The sequence below is a fragment of the Castor canadensis genome, chromosome 12, assembly GCF_047511655.1.
Source record: "Castor canadensis chromosome 12, mCasCan1.hap1v2, whole genome shotgun sequence".
Taxonomy (NCBI): Eukaryota; Metazoa; Chordata; class Mammalia; order Rodentia; family Castoridae; genus Castor; species Castor canadensis.
Window position 1 is genome coordinate 12,441,318 of NC_133397.1, and position 23,602 is coordinate 12,464,919.

Sequence of the window (23,602 nt, forward strand, 5' to 3'; positions counted from 1 at the left end):
GTGACTTCAGGTCATTGGGGGTGTGCCATCAAATGGGGTTGTGGGACCCGCCCCTTCCTCTCTCTATCTTTGTTTTCTCACCACCAGAAGGTAACCAGCTTGCTCTACGATGCACTCCAGACATGAAACGCTGCCTCAATACAGGCCCAGACATTACAAGGTCACTTGATCGTGGACTGAAACCTCCAAGTCTGTGATCCAAAAACAAACAAACAAACAAACTTTTGGTCTTAGTATATTGACTTATCTCAGGTATTTCTTACAGAAATAGAAAGCTCACTGTCATATAGGATTTTTTTGTTAGTCCTGCTGTGTCTGTGAAGTGCCCTCACCACACTACCATGGAGACATTGGCAAGCAGAGGTCTTCGCAATATAAAAGGCTTTCCTTTTCTACTTCCTATAGAACATAAGATGAACCTTAGGGACATTGGATGTAGCTGGAGGAAACTTCTTCCATTTTGATAGTGGTAGAAACAGAGGGACATGAGCAGGACCAGGAAAATGAGTCTATAACAAATCCAAGGCAAGATCTGCATTACCCATGTCCTGGTCTGATCCTTCTCCTACTCAGAACCCAACTGGGATGGGAGAAAAGATCTGAAACCAATATATAGGACTGTAAGACAGAGGGCTGTTTGGAGCTGGATTTACACAGCCAGCATCAGATAAGCACAAAGCAAAGGTATCTACCTGCCAATAGCCCCATTTCTGCTGTAGCATCCTGACTGGCTCAAAGGGTGGAGACCAACCCCACGGCAAGCCTATCTCACTCTTCTCCCCCAAATTCTGCAAGCTGCTGGAAGGCTTAGTCCCACTATGTCAAATTATCATTTTTTTTTGAGTGGGACTGGGGTTTGAACTCAGGGCTTCACACTTACAAAGCAGGTGCTCTACCACTTGAGCCATGCCTCCAGTCCCCACTATGTCAAATTATACCTGACTTTGTAAAGGCTTTAGAAATCTTCAAAGACAAAGAAATGTAACTGTCTTATACACACACACACACACACGTTATTTTAAAATTTCTAATCATCCCAAAATGAAATCTGAAATTTGGGGGCCTATTTCATCCAATTTCTCATGTTACATGTGGGGAAACTGAGGCCCAAGGAGGAGAGATTTGCTCAGCCTAGTGTTCATATTGGTTTAGGACCAGAGCTACCAGCTTAGAGGAGTGGAATAAACAAAGTCAGGAGGCTGCTAGAGGAGGAGCACAACTCAGAGTGACAGGTGCAGGGGGGCAGGGCACTGACAGCAGCCCACACGCAGCTCCACAGCTGTTGTCATGGGAAATACCAGCTCACGGATGGTGGGACTTCTTTTTCAAGAAGTTAAAAATCAGATTTGCAGGTGAAGCCACTGCCTTTTAAAAGATTGGTGATTGAGTTAAGATTGTTAAAGATTCTGCAAGCCAAGAGCACATATAGGATTCCTACATGTGACTCTGGCATGGATGATGAAAGCTCAGCACAAGTCACTCTGGCCTCTGCCACCTTCCCCATGTGGTCTGTCTCTTTCACCTTGTATGAAGTGAACTGCAAATGTGAACTGGAACTGGCCTCTGTCCACTGAGGCCTACTCACCAAGATGTAGGTAACTCCATTGTCCTTGGGTGATTCATTTCAGCTCTATAAAGATTTCCCCAGCTGTGTTAGTCAGCTTTCCCTTGATGTGACAAAATACCTGAGAAAATCAGCTTAAAAGGAAGAGAGGTTTACTTTGGTTCACAGTTTTACAGTTTCATGATAGCTTGGCTCTGTGGCTTTGGGCCTATGGTGAGGCAGAGCATCATGGCATAGAATGTGTATAGTTAGAGCAAAGCAAAAGGAATGAGAGAAAGGGGCCATGGTACCAATATCTATCTCAAGGACATACCCCCCAGTGACCTATCTTCCTCCTAATAGGCTCACCTCTTAAAGGTTCTACCAGCTCTCATTAGCACCATAGCTGGGGACCAAGACTTAAACACATGAGCTTTTTAAGATCTAAACTGTTGCAGGAAGAATGTCGGACCAGCAAGAACAAAACCCAAACCCAGGTGGTTGGAGGAAAGGAAGATTTATTACACTAGCAGACCAGCACCCTGGATCTCTCCAAAAATGGCACCAGCCCTGCAGCTCAAGACTATGGGGTTTTTATGCCTCAGAATGCCGAAGCAAGCAAGTGGGAAGGACAAAACCAGACGTGGCAGTTAGCTTCTCACTAGGAGGTTACAGCATATCATACTAGCACAAGGTTACAACTTAACACATTACCACAAGGTTACAGCATACCACAATAGCACACCTGTGAAACGGGGGGGAGGGAGCTTGTCTTCAGCTCTTTCTCCTGGGTTTCTTTATCAAAACCATAACACCAGCTCAGTATTGGCTCTCACTAAAGCAAAATATTAAATACTCTTGACATAAGACATATGTATTGAAACCATAATAGACTCTGGTAGGCTGGTCCTAGCATCATATTTTTGTATCCACAGGAAGCCAGGTGTTTCTAATGCAAAAGTTGCAGGAGGGATGTTAGGTTTGAGCAAGCTATAAAACCACAAAGAGAAAGGAAGAGAACAACCTTTTACATTTACACCCAAACCTCATGGCTGAAAATTAACAAGACATCTTTGAAATTATGCTCTAAATAGAAAAGCAATTAAAACAGGGAAAGATGGCCCTATCTCAGAGTGTTTCCAGCCTGGGAGACCTTGCCTGTGGCTGTGAAATCCCTCTGGGAAGGGAGCTCCCAAGGCTGACACCCAGAAACATATTTATGTTGACGTTTTAATGCTGAGAAAACCTGGCTCCTTACTTGGAAAAGCTACACAGGAAGAAAGAGCTCTTCATTTGGAAGCTCCGTGGCATTGAGTAAAAGACATTTCAAATGGTTTTCATGCTCCAACCTTATGTGGGGTACAGTAGTCCTTACTAACTGTCTCACCCTGCATAGCAGCCTCTGGCTGACCAGTGGTTGGCTAAGTCCTTCAGAGGCCCTGAGCTCTGGAAAGATTACGGTACTTACCCCTCTTCCCTACCCACTAGTGTAATCCAAAATACACTCCAAACCTCAACATACAAAAACATTTAAACAATAAAGTCAAAATAGCCTTTTCCTGGAATTCTAAGTTTGAAAAATTCTGGATAAGGCCATGAAAGTAAAACTTTCTTGATGTTATTGTTTTCCTAAACCTAAGTCCAGGTTGCTCACTGGGTGACATGGTGGTGACACTGCTGTGTCACCGTAGAAACAAGGACCAAGTTAGTGAATCAGCCCAGCTGCCTTGTGAACAGCCACGAGATCCCCCTCAGAGAGCATCTACTCCAATGATCCTCTCCTAGGTGCAACCTAGTCACAGTTTCACTGTGTGAACTTGAGCCCAGAAATGTCAAAGGCACCACCTGGTTTCCTCTGTTTCAATTGCACGTTGGTAAAATGTTCACCTACTCCCTGGTTTTAAAGACCTCCGAGTAGGGAAAAGGGCACATTTAAGGCTTCCCACAAGACTTTATGGCAAGTTAATTTGCATACATTTCACAAACCTTGCCTAAAATGGCCCCACATGATAAATTAATGCACCCTAGGCAAAGTAAGGCAACGCCTGTTCCAATTAATTAGGTGTGCAAACCATAAGATGCACTGGATCTGCAACAAAGAAAGAGACTCCAGAAGTTCAGTGTAAAGATTCATGAATTACCTCCTGAAGAAATGAACTAATTGCTTCTGCTTTTTGCCCTTCTGCCCCCTATTTTGTTCTGCAAATATGTTACAAGTCTTTGTTTTTCTACTGGCTTTTGAGCTTCCCTTTGAAGTTCCCCCTTTCTGCTTCCCTCCCCTGGCTCCTTTCTCCCTGTCCACTGACACAGCAGAGTTTCCTCAATATTTCCAATTCATGGATAATTAGTCTAAACTAAAAACATAATCTGCTCAGAGTAATTGACTCTATATGAAGTATGCATTTTAAAAAAAGGTCTATTTTGGGCTTCATGGATTAGTACATGACATGATTATTTCTTAAATCAAATTGAAATCATAAGAAGTCTAATCCCCAACTAGATCTAGTGGGTCTACACCAGTACTTCTAATGGTAGAGGAAGAAGCAAAACAAATTCCATAAGCGTAGCACTGTATTTTTACCAAAGCACAGAATTTAAATGGAATTGTTCTAAAATGGTGTCTGTCCCTGGCACTGAAGGTGCTCAAGGCCTTGCCTGAGCTGGTTCTGGCCTCCTGAACTCCTATAATTGCTTAGGAGTCGAGGACATCAAACTAAAATAAACAGGAGTCACTGCATTTCTGCCCAGCAAATGTTGGCAAGCACATTCAACATATGTGTTATATGTTCATACATGAAGTTTAAATTGGTAAGAACTTTCTAAAAAGTGTTAGCAATATATTTAAGTACTTTGACACAGTAAGTTCATTTTCATAATTGATTTAGAAAATTAATCAACAATACGAAGATTTTCTATAAGGCAGCTTTGTAGTTATTTACATAAATGAAAATGAGAGAAAGTAAGCATTCAACATTTAACCTTAAATTACGTAACAACGAAAGGTTAAATGATATAAAATTATTTTAAATGGTCTATTAAAGCCTGGCACTGGTGGTTCACACTTGTAATCCTCACTACTTAGGAGGCTAAGATCCAGAGGATCATCGATCAAGGACACCCTGGGCAAAAAAATTTGCAAGACCCCATCTCAACGGACAGAGAGCTGAGCATGGTGGTGGCAACTGTCAACACACCAATGGTTGGAAGCATAAACTAGGAGGACCATAGTCCAGGCTAGCTTGACAAAAAAGCAACACCCTATCTTCAAATTAACCATAGCAAAAAGGGCTGGAGGTGTGGCTCAAGTAGTAGACTACCTGCCTGGCAGGCATGAAGCCCTAAGTTCAACACCCGAGCCCCCAACACCACCACCAAAAAAAAAAAAAAAAAGGCAATAATTATCAACTTTGGAGAAGTACTCATGATGTCATGATGTGCATAACCAAACCTGGCCTTTCAAGTATAAGAAAGATCACGTTTTCCCAATTCATGACAGTGAAAGATGTATTGATCTTATAAACAAAATATACATTTAATGAATGATTTTCACAGTGGTTCACGGGTACAAAGTGCTACTTAATTGTAATGACTTTTAAAAGTAAACCTAACTGCTTGCTAATAAGAGATTCAGAAGAAGATTTTAGTTCATTGCTACTAATCGTTTCAGAAAGATATGTAAGCTGTGAAACCTTTGTTTCTGGCCAACCTGAAAAAATCAGCTGCACATTTGAGAGATCTCATTTTAAAACATACAAAAGGAAGCTGCTATAAAGTCAGGCCCATAAAAAAGTCATCTGCCTAGACCTCCCATTCATGTCCAAGCCAGCCCTCACTGGCTATTAAGGTAGTGTTTGCAAAGAACATATTCCACTCTCTGGTAATCAGAATGCATCTTCTTCTCCATCTGCCTCATAACGAGAAGTCATAATCCTGTTTTTATGACATCACCATAAAAGACATCAATAGAACAAAAAAATACATCGCTCTTGGTAATAATAGTGTTTGTTATGGAAATGGTAGACTGTTTCCATATAGGGGCAATCCACTTTAATTAAGCCTTGTCAAAGAATACATTTTCCAAACATCTAAATCAGATATTGCAAAGCCATGAACTTGCTGTTGTTGAAAAAAAAAATGCACCTCAGGGATTAAGCCTGGGGCCGAATCAATTTTGTTATTAAGAGCCTGCATGGCTCAGGACATTTGTAATGGAAGCCAAGCCAGGCTTTTGACTTTAAGTTGGAGCCTGGCAGTCACAGACTGAGAGCTTTTTTCCACTTAGAAGATGGGGACTGATGGGCTGTTAAGACTGTGCTCAGCTTCCCTGGGGCAGCTGAGGTCTGTTGTGCCCCTCTGCAGTCTGTCTCCATGATGGATTTGAACCTGAAGCAGAGAGACAGGGCAGGCAGCCCTTGGCTCAGCACAGGTCCCAGCTTCCAGGAAGAGTCCAGGCACAGAGAAATGTGGCAGTAGGAGGCCTGGCCAAATTCTAAGGAGGAAACCATGATTTCCTTTTCATAATATTTCATCTTTTTATTACATTTCCTTTCAAAAAGTATGAAAGTAACACGTGTGCTCTATAATTTTAAAAAATGACTAATGTACAGTAAAGAACAATATTCTATATAGCCTTTGCCTCGCACCTTTCCCTTTAGGTAACCAACGGAGACATTCCATACTTTCCTCCATAAATCATGGCTAGGAAGTGGCACTGCTCATTTTTATTAAATTAAGAGCATTTCATACTCTTCTATGGCTTGAATGTCCCTCAAAAGTTCATGCATTAAAAACAATACTCAAATTCAGATGTTAATGGTGTTTGGAGGTGGGACCTTTGGAGGTTAACTAGGATTAGATGAGGCCATGACCCTGGGGCTTTGTAAGCACAGGAAATTAGACCTGAGTTAGTGCTTGCTCTGTATAGTCACATGATGCCTCTGCCATCCTATAAGCAGCCTGCCATTCTCACCAGATGCTGAGCAGTTTCCTGCATTGTGCTTTTGGACTTCCCAGCTTCCAGAACCATGAGCAAAGTGAACCTCTATTCTTTATAAATTACTAGTCTAGTATATTCAGTTACAGAAACATAAAATGGACTAGGACACTCTGGAAGTTGTTTTTCTACTTAGCTCCCAGGTCCATAGCTACAGATAAAGGAAAACAGCATTTCAGCCATTGAGCCAATTTTCTGGGTATTCAGTCTGTACCAAACATATGGTATTAATCTACAGGGCACTCACCATCAAAGACCTCACATGCTGATGGAGGAGACACTGGTGCAGAACCCCAGTAAATGCCCCAGAGAAGAAATGTAAAGTCAGTGCTGAGGAAGATCCAACCACATCTCCCTGAAGGCAGGATAAGGGAGAACTCTTCAAACAAAATAACATTTTCTAGAAGGATGACCTGGATCTCATCTGTGGACAGGACAAGAAGAGCATTCCAGGATGCCAGAGCAGCATGGAGGAGGCACAGAAGCAAGTAAAGGAGACCATGAAAAATTTGGTGCACCTAGAGTTGGATTTTTGCTAAGGTGGGGGCCAGTGACAGGAGATTAGACAATGGGTATTTAAGCTGAGATCAGCCAAATTTGGGAAAGGCCTTTTATTGCAGATCAAGGAATTTTAAAGTGTCAGTAGTAGAGAGTCACAGAAAGTTTGGAGCAAAAGGGAGCCATTATCAGATTTAGTCCATGAAAAAAACTAGTGGAGGGATGGGGGGGAACCTGGACATCCCCCCTCCATCTCTGCTTCCCATGCATTTCTGCATGTGGCTGTATGCCCATGCTGGTCCCAACACCTGCTGGCATCCCTAGTGTTATTCCAACTTATAGACTCCAGTTACCTCATTTTCCCTTATCATCCTTCCAGCCCCAGGGCCAGTAGTGGGCTCCAGCTGTCGCTCACCCCTGGATGGCCCTTCACCCTACTTGGCTTCTTCCTTCACCATGAACCCAACTCCCTAGCATAAAGTCTCTATTAAAATGCCTAGTATGGTTTCATTTTCTGGTTTGACACTAACTGATACACAGTTATTCCATCTATCAGAATATTATAAAGCCCTTAAAGTTTGTTTACAAAGGATTTTAGTAACAGGAAATCCAAGATGGCGACTAGGGCCCAGAAGCAGAAAGCCCAAGCTCCGTGACTCCAAAACCTCCCTGAGATGTTGGAGCCACACTTAGGTAATTCTGACTGCTTCTAGACAAAATGATAACTGCTGTCAAACTAGGTGCAGGAAAAATTTGAAAGACTGACCACAAATCAGCCTTTAATTGCACCTATCAGCTGCGACCCATGGCACAGCCAGCAAGGTGGGTCTGGCCCCAGGGAAACCCTCCTTCCTGTTGGTGATTTTTTTTAATTCTTTTCTTTTTTCTTTCTTTCTCTTCTCCTTCCTCCATCAAGTGGAAATAAGGCACCAACAAGAAATCAAACTTTCAACATCCTGAACCCCTAGCCCGTGGAAAGCCTCCCCATGCCACATTATACTGAGAAAATCTGGTGCCTTTTCTTGCCACTGCTGCCACCTACATACCTGCTGTGTGTCAATTGGCAGACCAAACAGATGAGCACCACACACCATGTGGAACTCCCCTATCCACCCCTGGGAACAAAAACCAGCACAGCCTCTGGGCAGACTTGATTCCCTCCACCCCCAACAAAACTGAATAACAAACAGCAAACTGTAATCTAGCACAGACAGTGGAGAGGGCAGGTGGAACATTGAAACTGCACCAGAGAAAGGCAGAGGGGCAAGAGCTGGTTTCAGTGCTGAACTATCAGTAAACAAACAGAGGAAAGGCAGTGAAGACAGAGAGTGGGCAGAGATAAGCCACTCCCCAAAACAGGGAAGGTAATGGATCACAGAAATCATCTCCTGAGCCAGAGAGCAGAATCCAAAACTGACTGCCCCACAAAACTGAAAACAAACAGTGAACTGAAATAAAACCCAGTCAGTGGAGGGGGAAGGTGGAACACAACCTGCCCCAGAAAATGGGGATGGGACAAAGAAATAAACACCCAGCATGGAAATCCCAGGAAATGAACACAGCTACAAACCACCTCCAAAGCAGGACAGGTAGTGGATTGCAGAGCTGATCTCTTGAAACAGAGGGCAGCATTCAAATCTGAACTGCCCCACCTCACTGGGGGAGGAGCTGACCAAACAGCTGCAGCTGAAGGATAACACAGCTATAAGCAATGGAAATCAACAGCTCTGACCACGCTGCACGATCTGGCAAACATACCTCACCTCACAGTTTCACTTAAACTGGTACACAGAAGAACAAAACACTACTCACAAGCCAATCACCTGGTGAGACCACATCAGAGCTTCTGCTTATATGGCAATACTAGGAATGGATCCCAGAGAAACACTCCAGAACTTACACTAAGACTGAAATTTTATTGTTCCTGAACCTGGTGGGTTTTTTTGTTTTAATTGTTTTGTTGTTGTTGTTGTTGTTTGTTTGTTTGTTTTATTATTGTGGGGGATTTTATTTCTATTTTTATTCCAATTTTCTTTTTTTTCTTTCTATACTATTAACTTTACCATCATCATCTTCTCATCCCTACTCTCACCCCCTTCACTTTCCCTCCTCCTATGTCAAAATCATTGCTCTCCTTCCCAACTACTCTTTCTGCCCTTTCTCATCACTCTTTCCCCCGCCATATGTTCCCCTTCCATTCTCCTCCAACCTGTCACCACACTACCCCTCCCTCCTACACACTCACCACCTGCTCACCAACCTACTATACCAACATTACACAACCCCAACCCCTGATAATCTCTGACACAAGCACCCTACAATACAACAACAGAAATACACCCAAACACACACAGGGGCCACAAAACCCAGCAGCCCCCTCACTGCTTCCCTCACTCACCCACCCCACCTCCCCTTTTAGTGCCCTATCCAACTCCCCAAATTTCTATAGCTAGTCTAACAAACATTAACCCCCCCCCACTCCCACTGCTTCTAGATATTACCATCAAGGGGTTTTCCATATAATATGTAAACTACTGGTTGGTTATTGAAACTGTGAATTGTTATTGCTAAATTACACCTCCAGACCAGGGACAGAAATGGCACACCAACCTAGATAATAACCAAGACAGCCATAACACAAAAATTAAGTCAAGGGAAAGAAAACAGGTGACTAAAACTACCAACTAGCCTATCAGGAATGTAGTTGCACAGTACAAAGTGGAGCAATGGGAAGAAGAAGAAGGGATGGAAACCACTCTCCTCAAAAAAATAATTTCATACAGGATTCAGAGGGAAATGAAGAAAATGGATACCCAGTTCCTGATCCCAATGAAACAAAGATAAACAACACCAAGGAACCAAGCAATGCCCACAAAAAACACCCTTAAATAAGAAATCTTGCAAGTAATCACTGAGAATTTCATGGAGAAGATACAAGATGTGGTTAACCAAAATGTACAAGATGTACTCAAGAAATATCAAGACACCAAAAATAAAGATTATGAGAAGACACAGAAACAAATAAATGAAGTCAGAGGAGCCATAAATAAACACCAAAGTGAAACAGAGAACTCTATAGAGAGATAAATGAATTAAAGATGAAAATAGAAAATATTAAAGAGCAAGTGATCCATGATATGGAAAACCTCAGAAAAAAAGAATCAAACAGAAACATAAAACACAGTGGAAGGCCACTACAGCAGACCAGAACAAGTGGAAAACAGGATCTCAGAGCTGGAAGATAAAATAGAAATTAAAGAAAAAAAAACCTGAAGAACTGTTAGACAAACAACTCAAGACCTGTGAAAGGAATATGCAAGGACTCAACAACTCCATCAGAAGACCAAACCTGAGAATCATGGGCATTGAAGAAGGAGAAGAGGTCCAAGCAAAAAGGACTCATAATATATTCAATAAAATAATAACAAAAAGTTTCCCACATCTCAAGAAAGTTTTGCCCATTCAGGTATAGGAAGCCTGCAGGACACCAAGAAGACTTGACCAAAATAGAACTTCCCCATGACATATTATCATTAAAACAATAAGCACAGATAATAGAGAAAGAATATTGAACCCTGTAAGAGAGAAAAAACAAACATAAAGATAAACCCATCAAAATAACAGATTTCTCAATGGAAACCTTAAAAGAAAGAAGGGCATGGAGTGAGGTATTCTGGGCACTGAATGAAAATAACTTCAAGCCTAGGATACTCTACCCAGCAAAACTATCATTCAAAATAGATGGAGCAATAAAAATCTTCCACAATAAGCAGAAACTAAAACAATATATGACTACCAAGCCACCACTACAAAAGATTCTCCAAGGAATTCTGCACACAGAAAATGAAAGCAAACAAAACCATGAGAAGACAAGCAGTATCAAACCACAGGAGAAGAAAAGACAAGGAATCAGACAGTAGCATTGATTCAGCTACACACAATCAAATCACGAACAACAAAAACAACTAATTGTCAGGAATCACTGCATACCTATCAATATTAACAATGAATGTCAATGGACTCAATTCACCCATCAAAGACACTGTTTGGCAAACTGGATTAAAAAGGAAGATCCAACAATCTGTCATTTATAGGAGACCCTCTCATTGACAGAAACAAATACTGGCTCAGGGTGAAAGGCTGGAATAAGATTTACCAAGGCAATGCCCGCCAAAACAGGCAGGAGTAGCAATACTTATATCAGACAAAGTAGACCTCAATCTTATATTGATCAAACAAGACAAAGAAGGAGACTACATACTAATAAATGGGGAAATACACCAAAAGGAAATAACTGCCAATGTCAGTGCACCCAATTTCATCAGACATACTCTACAGGACTTAAAAGTACATATAGTCTCTGACACAGTGGTAGTGGGAGACTTTAATAACCCCTTATCAACAGTAGATAGGTCATACAAATAAGAAATTAATAAAGAAATTGAAGAACTAAATCAAACCATAGATCAAATGGACCTAGTTGATGTCTACAGAATATTTCATCCAACATCTACACAATATACATTCTTCTCAGCAGCCCATGGAACTTTCTCCAAAATTGATCATATCTTAGGGCACAAAGCAAGCCTCAGCAAATATAAGAAAATAGAAATAATCCCCTGCACTCTATCTGATCACAATGCATTAAAACTAGATCTCAACAACAAAAACAACAGCAGAAAACATGCAAACAATTGGAAGCTGAACAACACATTGCTCAATGATCAGTGGGTCATTGATGAAATAAAGAGGAAATTAAAAGGTTCCTGGAAGTTAATGAAAATGAAAACATGATCTACCAGATTCTATGGGACACACTAAAGGCAGGCCTAAGAGGAAAGTTTATAGTGATGAGTGCATATATTAAGAGGACAGAAAGATCTCAAATAAGTGACCCAGTGCTACATCTCAAACTCCTAGAGAAACAAGAACAAGCAAAACCCAAATCAAGCAGAAGGAGAGAAATAATAAAAATAAAGACCAAAATGAATGAAATAGAGACAAAAAAAAGCCCAAAAACCAAAGAATCAATAAAACAAAAAAGCTGGCTCTTTGAAAAAATAAACAAGATTGATAGACTCCTGGCAAATCTGACTAAAATGAAGAGGGAAAAGACCCAAATCAGTAAAATCAGGAATGCAAAAGGGGAGAAAACAACAAACACTAAGGAAGTCCAGAGAATCATGAGAGACTACTTTGAGAACCTATATTCTAATAAATTGGAAAATCTTGAAGAAATGGACAAATTTCTAGATACTTATGACCATCCAAAACTGAACCAAGAGGATATTAACCACCTAAATAGGTCTATAACATGAAATGAGTCTCCCAAAAAAGAAAAGTCTGGGACCTGACAAATTCTCTGCTGAATTCTATCAGACCTTTAAAGAAGAACTAATAGAAACTCTCCTTAAAATAGAAAGGGAAGGAACACTGCCTAACTCATTCTATTTAGCCAATGTTACATTTATTCCAAAACCAGACAAAGACACATCCAAAAAGGAGAACTATAGGCCAATCTCCTTAATGAACACCAATGAAAGATCCTCAATAAAATATTGGCAGACCGAATCCAACAACATACCAGAAAGATCATTCACAACGTCCAAGTCAGCTTCATCCCAGGGATGCAGGGGTGGTTCAATATACATAAATCTATAAATGTAATACACCACATAAATAGAAGCAAAGATAAAAACCACTTGATCATCTCAATAGATGCAGAAAAAGCCTTTGATAAGATTCAACACCACTTCATGATAAAAGCGCTAAGAAAACTAGTAACAGAAGGAATCTATCTCAGTATCATAAAGGCTATATATGACAAACCTATAGCCAACATCATACTTAATGGAGAAAAACTGAAACCATTTCCCCTAAAATGAGGAGTGAGACAAGGGTACTCACTATCCCCACTCCTATTCAACATAGTCCTGGAATTCCTAGCCAGAGCTATAAGGCAAGAAGAAGAAATAAAAAGAATACAAATAGGTAAAGAAACTGTCAAAGTATCTCTATTTGCAGACACCATGATCCTATACCTCAAAGACCCAAAAAACTCCACCTAAAAACTCCTAGACACCATAAACAGCTTCAGCAAAGTGGCAGGATACAAAAATCAACTTAAAAAATTAGTAGCTTTTCTATACACCAACAATGAACAAATTGAGAGAGAATATATGACAGAAATTCCACTTACAATAGCCTCAAAAAAAATCAAATATCTCGGAATATCTTAACAAAGGATGTGAATGACCTCTACAAGGAGAACTACAAACCTCTAAAGAAAGAGATTGAGGAAGACTACAGAAGGTGGAAAGATCTCCCATGCTCATGGATTGGTAGAATCGACATAGTAAAAATGGCTATACTACCAAAAGCAATCTACATGTTCAATGCAATTCCCATCAAAATCCCAATGACATTCATCACAGAGATTGAAAAATCTACCCTAAAGTTCATTTGGAAACACAAGAGACTGTGAAGAGCCAACGCAATACTCAGCAAAAAGAGCAATGCTGGAGGTATCACAATATCTGACTTTAAACTACATTGCAGAGCCATAGCAATAAAAACAGCATGGCACTGGCACAAAAACAGACATGAAGACCAGTGGAACAGAATAGAGGACCCAGATATGAATCCACACATCTATGCCCACCTTTTTTTTTTTTTTTGACAAAGTCACCAAAAACATACAATGGAGAATGGACAGCTTCTTCAACAAATTTTGCTGGGAAAAGTGGTTATCTGTCTTCAAAAAACTGAAACTAGATCCATGTCTATCACCCTGTATTAATATCAACTCAAAGTAGATTAAGGACCTCAATATCAGACCCAAAAGTCTGAAGTTAGTACAGGAAAGAGCAGGAATACTATGGAAGCAATAGGTATACGAAAGGACTTCCTCAATAGAACTCCAGCAGCAACTAAGAGAAAAGATGGACTGATGGGACTACAGGAAATTAAAAATCTTCTGCACAACAAAAGGAATAGTCTCTAAACTGAAGATACCACCCACAGAGTTGGAGAAAATATTCACTGGCTATACATCAGACAAAGAACTGAAAACCGGAATATTCAGGGAGCTCCAAAAACTAAATTCCCCCCAAATCAATGAACCAACAAAAAAGTGGGCAACTGAACTAAACAGAAATTTTCAAAGGAAAAAATCCAATTGGCCAAAAACACGTGAAAAAATGCTCACCATCCCTGGCCATTCAGGAAATGCAAATCAAAACCACACTAAGATTCCACCTCACCCCTGTTAGAATAGCTATCATCAAAAACACCACCACCAATAGGTGTTGGTGATGATGTGGGGAAAAAAGAACCCTTGTACACTGCTTTTGGGAATGCAAGCTAGTGCACCCTCTTTGGAAAACAATATGGAGGCTCCTTAAAAACCTAAACATAGACTTGCCATATTGTTGGAGCCAATGTGGCTATTTTTCTGGGATTTACTGTGTGTCTAGAATTTGCCTTGAATTCTCTACTCTGGAGGCTACAAGCAGCTTTCTGCAAGCTCAAAAGTGTCACAGACCTTCAGCTAGGCTCTGCAAGGTGACCACGGTCTATAGGGGGTTGGGGGAAACTCTGTACCAACTTGTTTCTGTGTAACTACTTGTCTTTCTGACCACCTGTGAACCATCTATTGCAAAACCCCCTGGTTACATAAACCACCTGGGGTAAATAACTCATCTCCTGACTCTGATCGGGGCTCCGGGCTTTGAGAACTTCTCTCCCCTGAGTCTGCTAGCATCATAAAATTCCTGCTTCCTGGAAAGTGGTCTCAGTGACTTTGTTTCCCTCGCTATTTCCCGCAACAATATGATCCAGCAATACCGCTCCTAGGGATATACCCAAAGGAATGTGTCTCAGGTTATTACAAAGGCACCTGCACACCCATGTTTACTGCAGCACTATTCACAATAGCCAAGTTATGGAAACAACCAAGATGCCCCACTACTGATGAACAGATAAAGAAAATATGATATTTAACACAATGGAATTTTACTCAGCCACAAAGAAGAATGAAATTTTGTCATTCACAAGTAAATGGATGGAACTGAACATCATCTAATGTGAAGTTAGCCAGGCTCAGAAGGCAAAAAATTATATGTTCTCCCTCATATGCAGATTATAGACCTAAAACAAATGCAGTAATATTATTGGACATGGGTCACACGCTAAAAGAAGAATGTGTACAAGAGGAATAGGGAAAGGTAGGAAACCCAAAATTTGAAAGCATTTGATATGCCCACTGTAGAGGAGTGAATAAACTGGCAGAGGCCACTATGGGAAGGTGACCAGGAAGTAGTGAAGAGGTCTGGTAGAGATGAACCAATTCAGGTTGTAATACACACGTGCATGGAAGCAATGCTAGGAGTCTCTCTGTATAGCTATCCTTATCTCAAGCTAGCAAAAATGCTATGTCTTTCTTATCTCTTATGTTTTTTCATCAACAAAATTAGAGAAGAGGGCAGAACAGGTTCTGCCTAGAAGTGAGGGGGATGGGAGGGAGAGGATGGGGGGTGGGGGACAGGGGGGAGAGATGGCCCAAACAATGTATGCACATATGAATAAATGCATAAACCATAAAAAAACAAAAAACAAAGGGTTTTAGTGAAGTGAAGAAATGTTTATTTCATAATACATATTCATACACACACACACATACATACCTATACACATACATACATGCACTGAGACCATACACGTGCACACAAACACACATATACATAGACACACACGCCCAGAAAAACGCAGAACTGTAGACAATGGTGCTTCAACTATGTTTTTTAAATGACCATAAAAACAGTGCTAAAATGTTTATAGACAGTTGTCTTGGGTTTGGTGAATAGAGTGATATTTTTCCTTTAACTTTTCTATATACTCATAACTTCCTACAGTGAGCAGATTTAAAAGTTGATTTTTTTTTTAAGTTGTCGTTTCCTGGCCTGAATCTGACTGGGACAGGCATACAGCCTCTGCAACCTCTTCTCCAGCTGTCTGTGAGCAGCCTCTTAGGAGTCACAGCCCTGGCTTGTGCCCTACCTTAGATGGTCCCCTCTCTTAGATGGTCCCCTCTCTGCCTTCCCCCATGACACAGAGGTGTGGACTAAGCTTCTGTGGACCTTCCCCGTGTGCACCCCTCTTCCTCCCTCACTGAACATGTTGCATCATCTACTTGATGGCCATGGGGTCACCACCCTCTCACCTCCCCCAACCCCCTCTCCCTCACTCCGTCCCTGTACTCTGGCCCTGAGGAGCTCAGGCTTCACCTGAAAGCTTGGTGAGGTTTTTCAGTGGTTGACTCTTGTGGTCTTATTTCTGCTCTCCTACCACCCAGCCATCAGAGGGCAGAGAGAGTACAGTGGCTGACTGTCTTCAAGACAAACAAGAGGCTGTTCAGCCCTGACCTGAGGATGAGTAGAGAATGGCTACCTATCTTCCCTAACCCCAGAGCCAGCATGCTTACAGGCAGCTCAGCTCTCATCTCCCTTTGGGGCTTCTCCTGGGTGGAATGTCCAGAGTCCTATTAATAGCCAGGCCTACTCAGTTCTGACAACCTTGCCTTTCCTGGAAGCCTTGGTTTATAACACACAATAGTTCAAGTCAGACCAGTTGCCCTTCACCTCAGGGTTTTCCAAGCCCTATGTTCCCTACTTTGACTTTCAAGACCAGCTGGCTGACTCTTTAAAACAGGGTTAGCCTCACTCCCCTATTTACCAACTGGCCAAATCAAGACAAAGACAAACTAGGCAATTAAACTGCTCTTCCTGCTGTGAGTGGGCCACAGCTGACATCTGGACCCAGTCTCTGGAGCTCACAATACCATCATCAGTGGCCCTCCAATGAAGCCATTCTGTGAGCTGCAGAAAATTGCTTTGCAAAATAAATAAAAAATGAGACAACACAGCAAGACCATTGGTGTTGCCAGATGCTCAGAAATAGCCCTTGGTTGTATAAGTGCTTTCCTCACCCTCATGGTGCTTCACAAGCTCTCCTTGGGCAGACTCTTCTCCTGCCACACGCACACAGGGAGATGCCACAATACCAGGCACCTGTGACATCAGGAGCTGGTGACAGAGAAAGTACAAGAAAGGGCTGCATTTCCATCTGGAATTTGTTCCTTGACCCTCTGTTCTGATTCTTACAAGTGCTCAGTAACTGCACCCCTAATAAGACATGTTTCTGTGACCTGCCAGTGTCTACTGACTACCATCTGAACACAAGAGACAAAACAAAGTTATCAAGAGAGAGAAAGGTGGAAGGAAAAGTGTGCAAAGAAGGAGGTAGGGCTTGAAGCAAGAATTTGGGTACAAGGAATCTACCTGGGAGAGGTCTCAGGAAACATTGGAGGAAAATGTGGAGGTAACAGTGTGAAGGGAAGGAAGCCAGGGGCCAGAGTAATTGAAGTTTACCCCTGGGAATCTCTGGAAGCCTGAGAGTGGGGGAAAAGAGCCTAGGAGCTCGGGAGCTGGTATTCACATAGCTCCTCCTGTCAGTCGCTGGCCAGGAGCTGTGGGAGGAGCTGGTTAGTTCTTCTGCTATTCCCACCAGCCCTCAGGATGCCCTCAGTCAAAAGGCCAGCTGCTGGGCTCTGAGTGCAGGACACAAGACAGGCCTCTGTGGCAGGGATCTGGGCACAGACCCCCAGGCCACTATACAGGCTAAAAGGGGAGTCTAATCAAATTAAAAAGTCATAAAGAACAAATAATGATAATACTATGTAACAGCAATCAGCAAACTCTCTGTGAAAGACATAGACTGGGGGGCATATGAACAATAGAAGTGTATTGCCCACAGTTGCAGAGGCTGGAAAACCACGATCAGCAAGCAAGCATGACCTGGTTCTGATGAGGGCCCTCTTCCAGGTTGCACACAGCTGTCTTCTCAGAAAAGAGAATGAGACAACTCTCTGGGTTCCCTTTAATAAAGGCAGTAATCCCAATCATGACAGCTCCAGGTTCACAACCCAATTACTTCCCAAAGGCCCTACTGCCTAATGCTACCACGTTGGGTATTAGAAGTGGAGCAACTGAATTTGAGGGGGCCACAAATATTCAGGCCACTGCAGCCAAGCAGTGTGTTAGGTTTTGTGAACCTAAAAATGAATCGCTACTATGTATTCATACTAAAGCTGTGACAGACAATTCATGAACAAATGAGTGATGTTGTGCTCCAACAAAACTTTATTTACAAAAGGAAGCAGCAGGTTCATTTGCCATGTGGGTCATAATTTACTGACTCCTGCTATGTGACTTTTTAACGGACATCAACCACATGCTAGATAATACATACATTGCCTGACTTAATCTCTAAGGTGAGGTATTGTCACTCTTATTTTACTGAAGAAGACCCAAGTCACTTGTCCAAGACACCCCCACACATATACACTGGTTCAGGAGAAAAGACAGGATTCACACTCAAGTCAAGCAGACCCAAAGTCTATGCTCATTTTCTATACTACCATAATAACCATAATAATAACATGGTATTATCAAAATATTACAGACAGTCACTAAAAGTACAAGACATTTTTGTTAAGTGAAAAACTGAGATATATTATATACACAATATGATCCAAACTATAATTTTTATATACCCTAAAAGAGGTCGAAGGATATGTTCCAAGATTTTAGATGATCATTTCTGAAGGGTGTGATTACAAATTGTTTTATATTAATATGCTTTTCTCAACATTTTAAATGCCCTCTAATGGGCACAAGTATCTTCAATGTAAAGAAAAACTTACTTTTTTTTTTTTTTTGCCATACTAGGGCATGAACTCAGGGCCTTCACCTTGAGCCACTCCACCAGCCCTTTTCTGTGATGGCTATTTTCAAGATAGGGTCTCACCAACTATTTGCCCAGACTGGCTTCAAACCGCAATCCTTCTTATCTCTGCCTCCTGATCAGGTAGGATTACAGGTGTGAGCCACCAGGTTAAGTTTAATTTTTAAAATTATAGGGACAAGTGGGAGTACAGAGGAAGAAATTGTTTCTTCTCACTGATATGTGAAATGAGATATAGCCATCCTATGGTGTTGAGAGAAGGAAAAACTCTTATTTCTATTTATTCGCCTTAAGAATATGACAGAATTTACATTGTACTAACTCAGTACTTGGAATGACCCTGGCCTCCTACCTCAACCCGTATGTCATGGCCACATCTAGCAAAGATGGAATAAGATGGCTTGACCATGGTGTATTAGTCAGGGTTCTCTAGAGGAACAGAACCATATATACGATTATAAAAAGGGATTTATTAGATTGGCTTACACAATCTGAGGCTGGATGGTCCCACTACAGTTGTCTGCACACAGGGAGCTAGACAAAACAGTAGCTGCTCAGTCCAAGAAATTGGAAGCCTCTGAACAAGAAAGACTAGTGATGTGGTCCTGCTCCAAGGCTGAAGGCCTGGAAGCTTGGAGAGTCACTGGTGTGAATCTGCATTGAAAGTCTGAGAAAGATGGAATTTGATGTCCATGGGTGATGGCAGAGTCACTTAGGAAGAATGGAGCATTCATGAGCTGGCTGGCTTCCTCTTTCTTTCACTTTTGTTCCATTCAAGTCCCAGGGCCACATTCAGGGCAGGACCTCCCTGCTCAGTGGCTATTCCACATACAAGTTTTCTTTGGAAACACCCTCACAAACACACCCAGAATATGCTTTAGTAATCATTTAGGGCTTTCAGTCCAATCAAGTTAATCATCAAGATGAGCCATCACACCACAGTTGTGCATTCTGCACCTTGTGCATACCTAGGTAACTTACAGATCATATTATACAGTATCATTTTATAATGGTCAGAGCATAAAAAGAAACATACAAGTAAAGATAATCCTAACGAAGGCACAAGCAAACAAGAAATGGAAAACTTCTCTTTCCGAGTTTCTTCCCATTCACATTACAAGGAAGTCTGGTGATATTCTTCAATGATGATTTTCTAATCATAGCACATGGGAAGTCAGCCAAAAAAACCATTTAAATTAAAAGGATTCCACTTGAAATTTGAATTTATAGTTACTATTATAAAGATAATCCTTATACACTTAATATAGAAACAGAATATGGGATTAAAAAAATCTCTCATTCTTCCTGCCACAGTAGCATGGGCAAAATTATATTTAGCTATAAAAGGGCAATAGGACAGTAAATTAAAGTGCCTTCTTTGTTGCAAATACATTGGAAAACAAAATATTATATGGGAAAATGAGTATTAGGATGCATTATAAAATATGAGTGTTTACCAAGCAGTAGGATTAATGTGCAGATGTTTTCAATGTGTTCTGTTTTATGGATTTATCATGTTTTATTCCAGTGCCTCGTACACTCATGCAGGTTGTGGACTGCACACACCAGACTTCATTTGTATTATGGTCTATGTGACATGTGCCTCTGACATTTTGCAGTACACATTCTTGGGACCCTGATCTGATGACCCAGAATTATACATGTCAAAAACTTTTATGTGAGCCTGGAACAGAAGTCATGTTGGAGAAGAGGTAGTCTCAAAAAATTATTCTGTAATAGTGTTTTATGGGAATGCTGAAGAAACATAACCTCTAGAATTCAAAAAGATACCAGAATGAGGTTAAAGACATAACATTACAAGAAATTCATAGTGTCATTTATAACTAAGCCATAGCAACAAAGAAATATGGGTTAAAGTTGGACATAATATCACACAGTACCACTTACGTGACTATAACAAGCAGAAGAGGGAAATCTGAATGGTAGAATTTTCACAAGACTTCATAATGATACAGGGTATGACCACAAACCTCTTTCAGAATGTGCAATGTGCTTGAAATAGTTGCTAACCTTGAAGATGGGTTACACATTTTTCCTTTACAAAGACATAGGGCATCAAATCTGAGACCCTTCACTGCGATGACAAATAGCTCCCACACTGTGCCACTGTTGGATATTTTTTTTAAATAAACACATTTACTCTAACCCTTCCAGGTAAAAAATAAGAACGTAGCTGCTTTTCTAAAGAAATCCATGTATTGACGGACAGGGTTTAAAACATTTCCATTTCTATGTGATCGTTCTTTGTCAATACAGTTGGTATACCAACTATAATAGCATTCACATATGCACACTTAAACAGAAGTCTCTAGAATTCTTTAAAATCTACCAAATGAAGTTTCAATGGGTTTTCAAACCATTTGCTTAAAGATGTAAAAGTGAAATATCTTCCAATTAGTTTGCAAGAATAACTGATTGACATAAGGAAGATGGAAATTTACTAGCCCAATTTCAACAAAAACCTTTGCATAATTGGTGGATGGCACTGAAAAATGAGAATCATGGTTTAGCAAACACAGTCACGAGTGTCCTTTTTCCATCAGGATCAACATCTCCTTGAAAGGAATCCTTTTTCAACTGTGACAGTCATTAAAACTAAGTATTTTAAAAACTAAATTTAGAACCTCAATATCTTACCATATCAAGTGTTAAAATTTCATAAATAATGAAGTATATCAGATCTTAATACTGTAAAATACTATTAATAATTCTGGTGGCAGTAAAAGAAGTGGCAGCTAAAAAGAATTAGATATTGCAAGCAATTTAGGATATCATCTGTGTCACCTTTAACTTATACCTCTAAATTTTCTGTTTTTGTGCATATAAGATAATACATGTATAAATGACATATGTGTATATATGATGATGCATATACAAATACATTTACATGTGTAAATATGTTTATGTTTATATATTTAGTATATCAATATATGTAAATTAATATCCAATATAGTAATACATATATAAATCAGAAATAAATACACATGCAGTAAAAATAATTCAGTATTTCTATCTCACCTGTGTTTGAGGTGGGCAGGGGCAGGTGTAGGTTTCTTGAAAGGGTAAACTTTGGACTGAGCCTTCAAAAGGGTAACCTTTGGACTGAGCCTTCAGCACCTAAGTCATTACTGCAACTACGTTGTGGATGGAGAGACAGATTTCTTTATCCCATCTCCATGTTCATTCAGAACCAGTTCAAACACAGAGAAGATATTGCCCTGCAGACAACAAGTAGAATCCTTGTAAAAACTCAATGTCCTGCATTATAGACAGTGGAAGTGGAATCAGGTTCAGGAAGAGTGAACCTCCATCTTTGGTGACTAATCCAAAGGGTGCCCAGACTGTCTCCATTTCTGACAGCTCCCCTGCCTTCCCAGGGAATGTGTCTTCATGGCTGTGTGACCATTTCTCATGTCCTTACAAGGCAAAGTGACCTCCTGCCATCAAGATCCAGCTCAAACAGCCCTTCCACAATGCTTTCTCTGAGTTGGAAGTTAGTCCTCTTTCCCCTCAACTTGCGTGGTTAGTAGCACATGTATGTCCCATGTGCTAAGCTAGGACAATTTTGAGGGAGGAACACCCTACATTTCCAACCATCAGGGTCACTACCCAAGGTGAGCTGAAGGGGAAAGCCCAGAACCATGAGAGAAGACTCAAGATCAGAATCAGGAAGGAAATAGTGAGTCTCAAGTGCATAGGAAATGGGACAGCAAGCAGTGAGTTGAGACTATTGGGTTGGGACTATTAAAAGGATGCTGTCAAGACCGCATCCATGAACTATAAACTGCCTCTATACACCATACCAGTACCCTCCCTTTCCCATTATGCAGGTTTAAAGGATGCAGGAGACAAGTCATATTCACATATTCATTTACCAAGTCTAATAAGTGTCAGGTACTGGACTGTGCTTGGCAATTTCCACCTGAGAATGTAGTTATTTCTGCTCTTTTCTTAATTACCCTATGCACTAGTGAGTTTCTGTAAGGCAGATCATTCATTCAGCTTTGCAACTGCATGGTTCTAAAATATAAGCACTTGCAGATTTGATGGAGAGGGGGAGAATTTGTGAGTTCTTTTTGAGGCCAAGGGACATGAAATTACCTTCCACTGCTCTTTTACCACAAGCTGTTTCCAACACTTGAGCATAAGTTGGCTTGATTATGAATTAAAACTACCCAAGAGTAGCTCTCCCCGCCACCCACACCTAGTCACTGTCTTCATATCTAGCTAACTGGGAATACTTGGAAAGAGGAAAAGAATGGTGCAGCAAGAAGCTCCAATGTGTCTTCCTTATTTCCAACTTTATCTTGCTTACTGCTCCAGCTTATGGGACTTACACCAAAAATAAATCAGGATATTTGGGGAAGGGGTCCTATTTTCAGGGTAAATAGCTTTTAGAGGGCTATCTGAGCACTGAGAAAGAAAGAAGGAAGGAGGGAGGGAGGGAGGAGGGAGGAAGGGCTTGCCCAGTTAACCAGTCCACAAAATCATCCCATCATCAGGGAAGAAACAAATTTTTGGTCTTGCATGTGTCTGCTCTCAGCACAGCTGTGCTTTCGAGTGACCCTCTTCACTTTCAGCCCTGGTAACCCTGGGTCCACAATGGCCTCCCTACACCTGCTCACATGTCAAGTTCTTTTCTTCCCTTTCATAAAAGTCCTAAAAGACTAAAAGTGAGCTCCGTATTCAACACTGCCATTAATCCCTGGGAAACAGCTGAACATCCAGATTTGCATGGCCGGGCC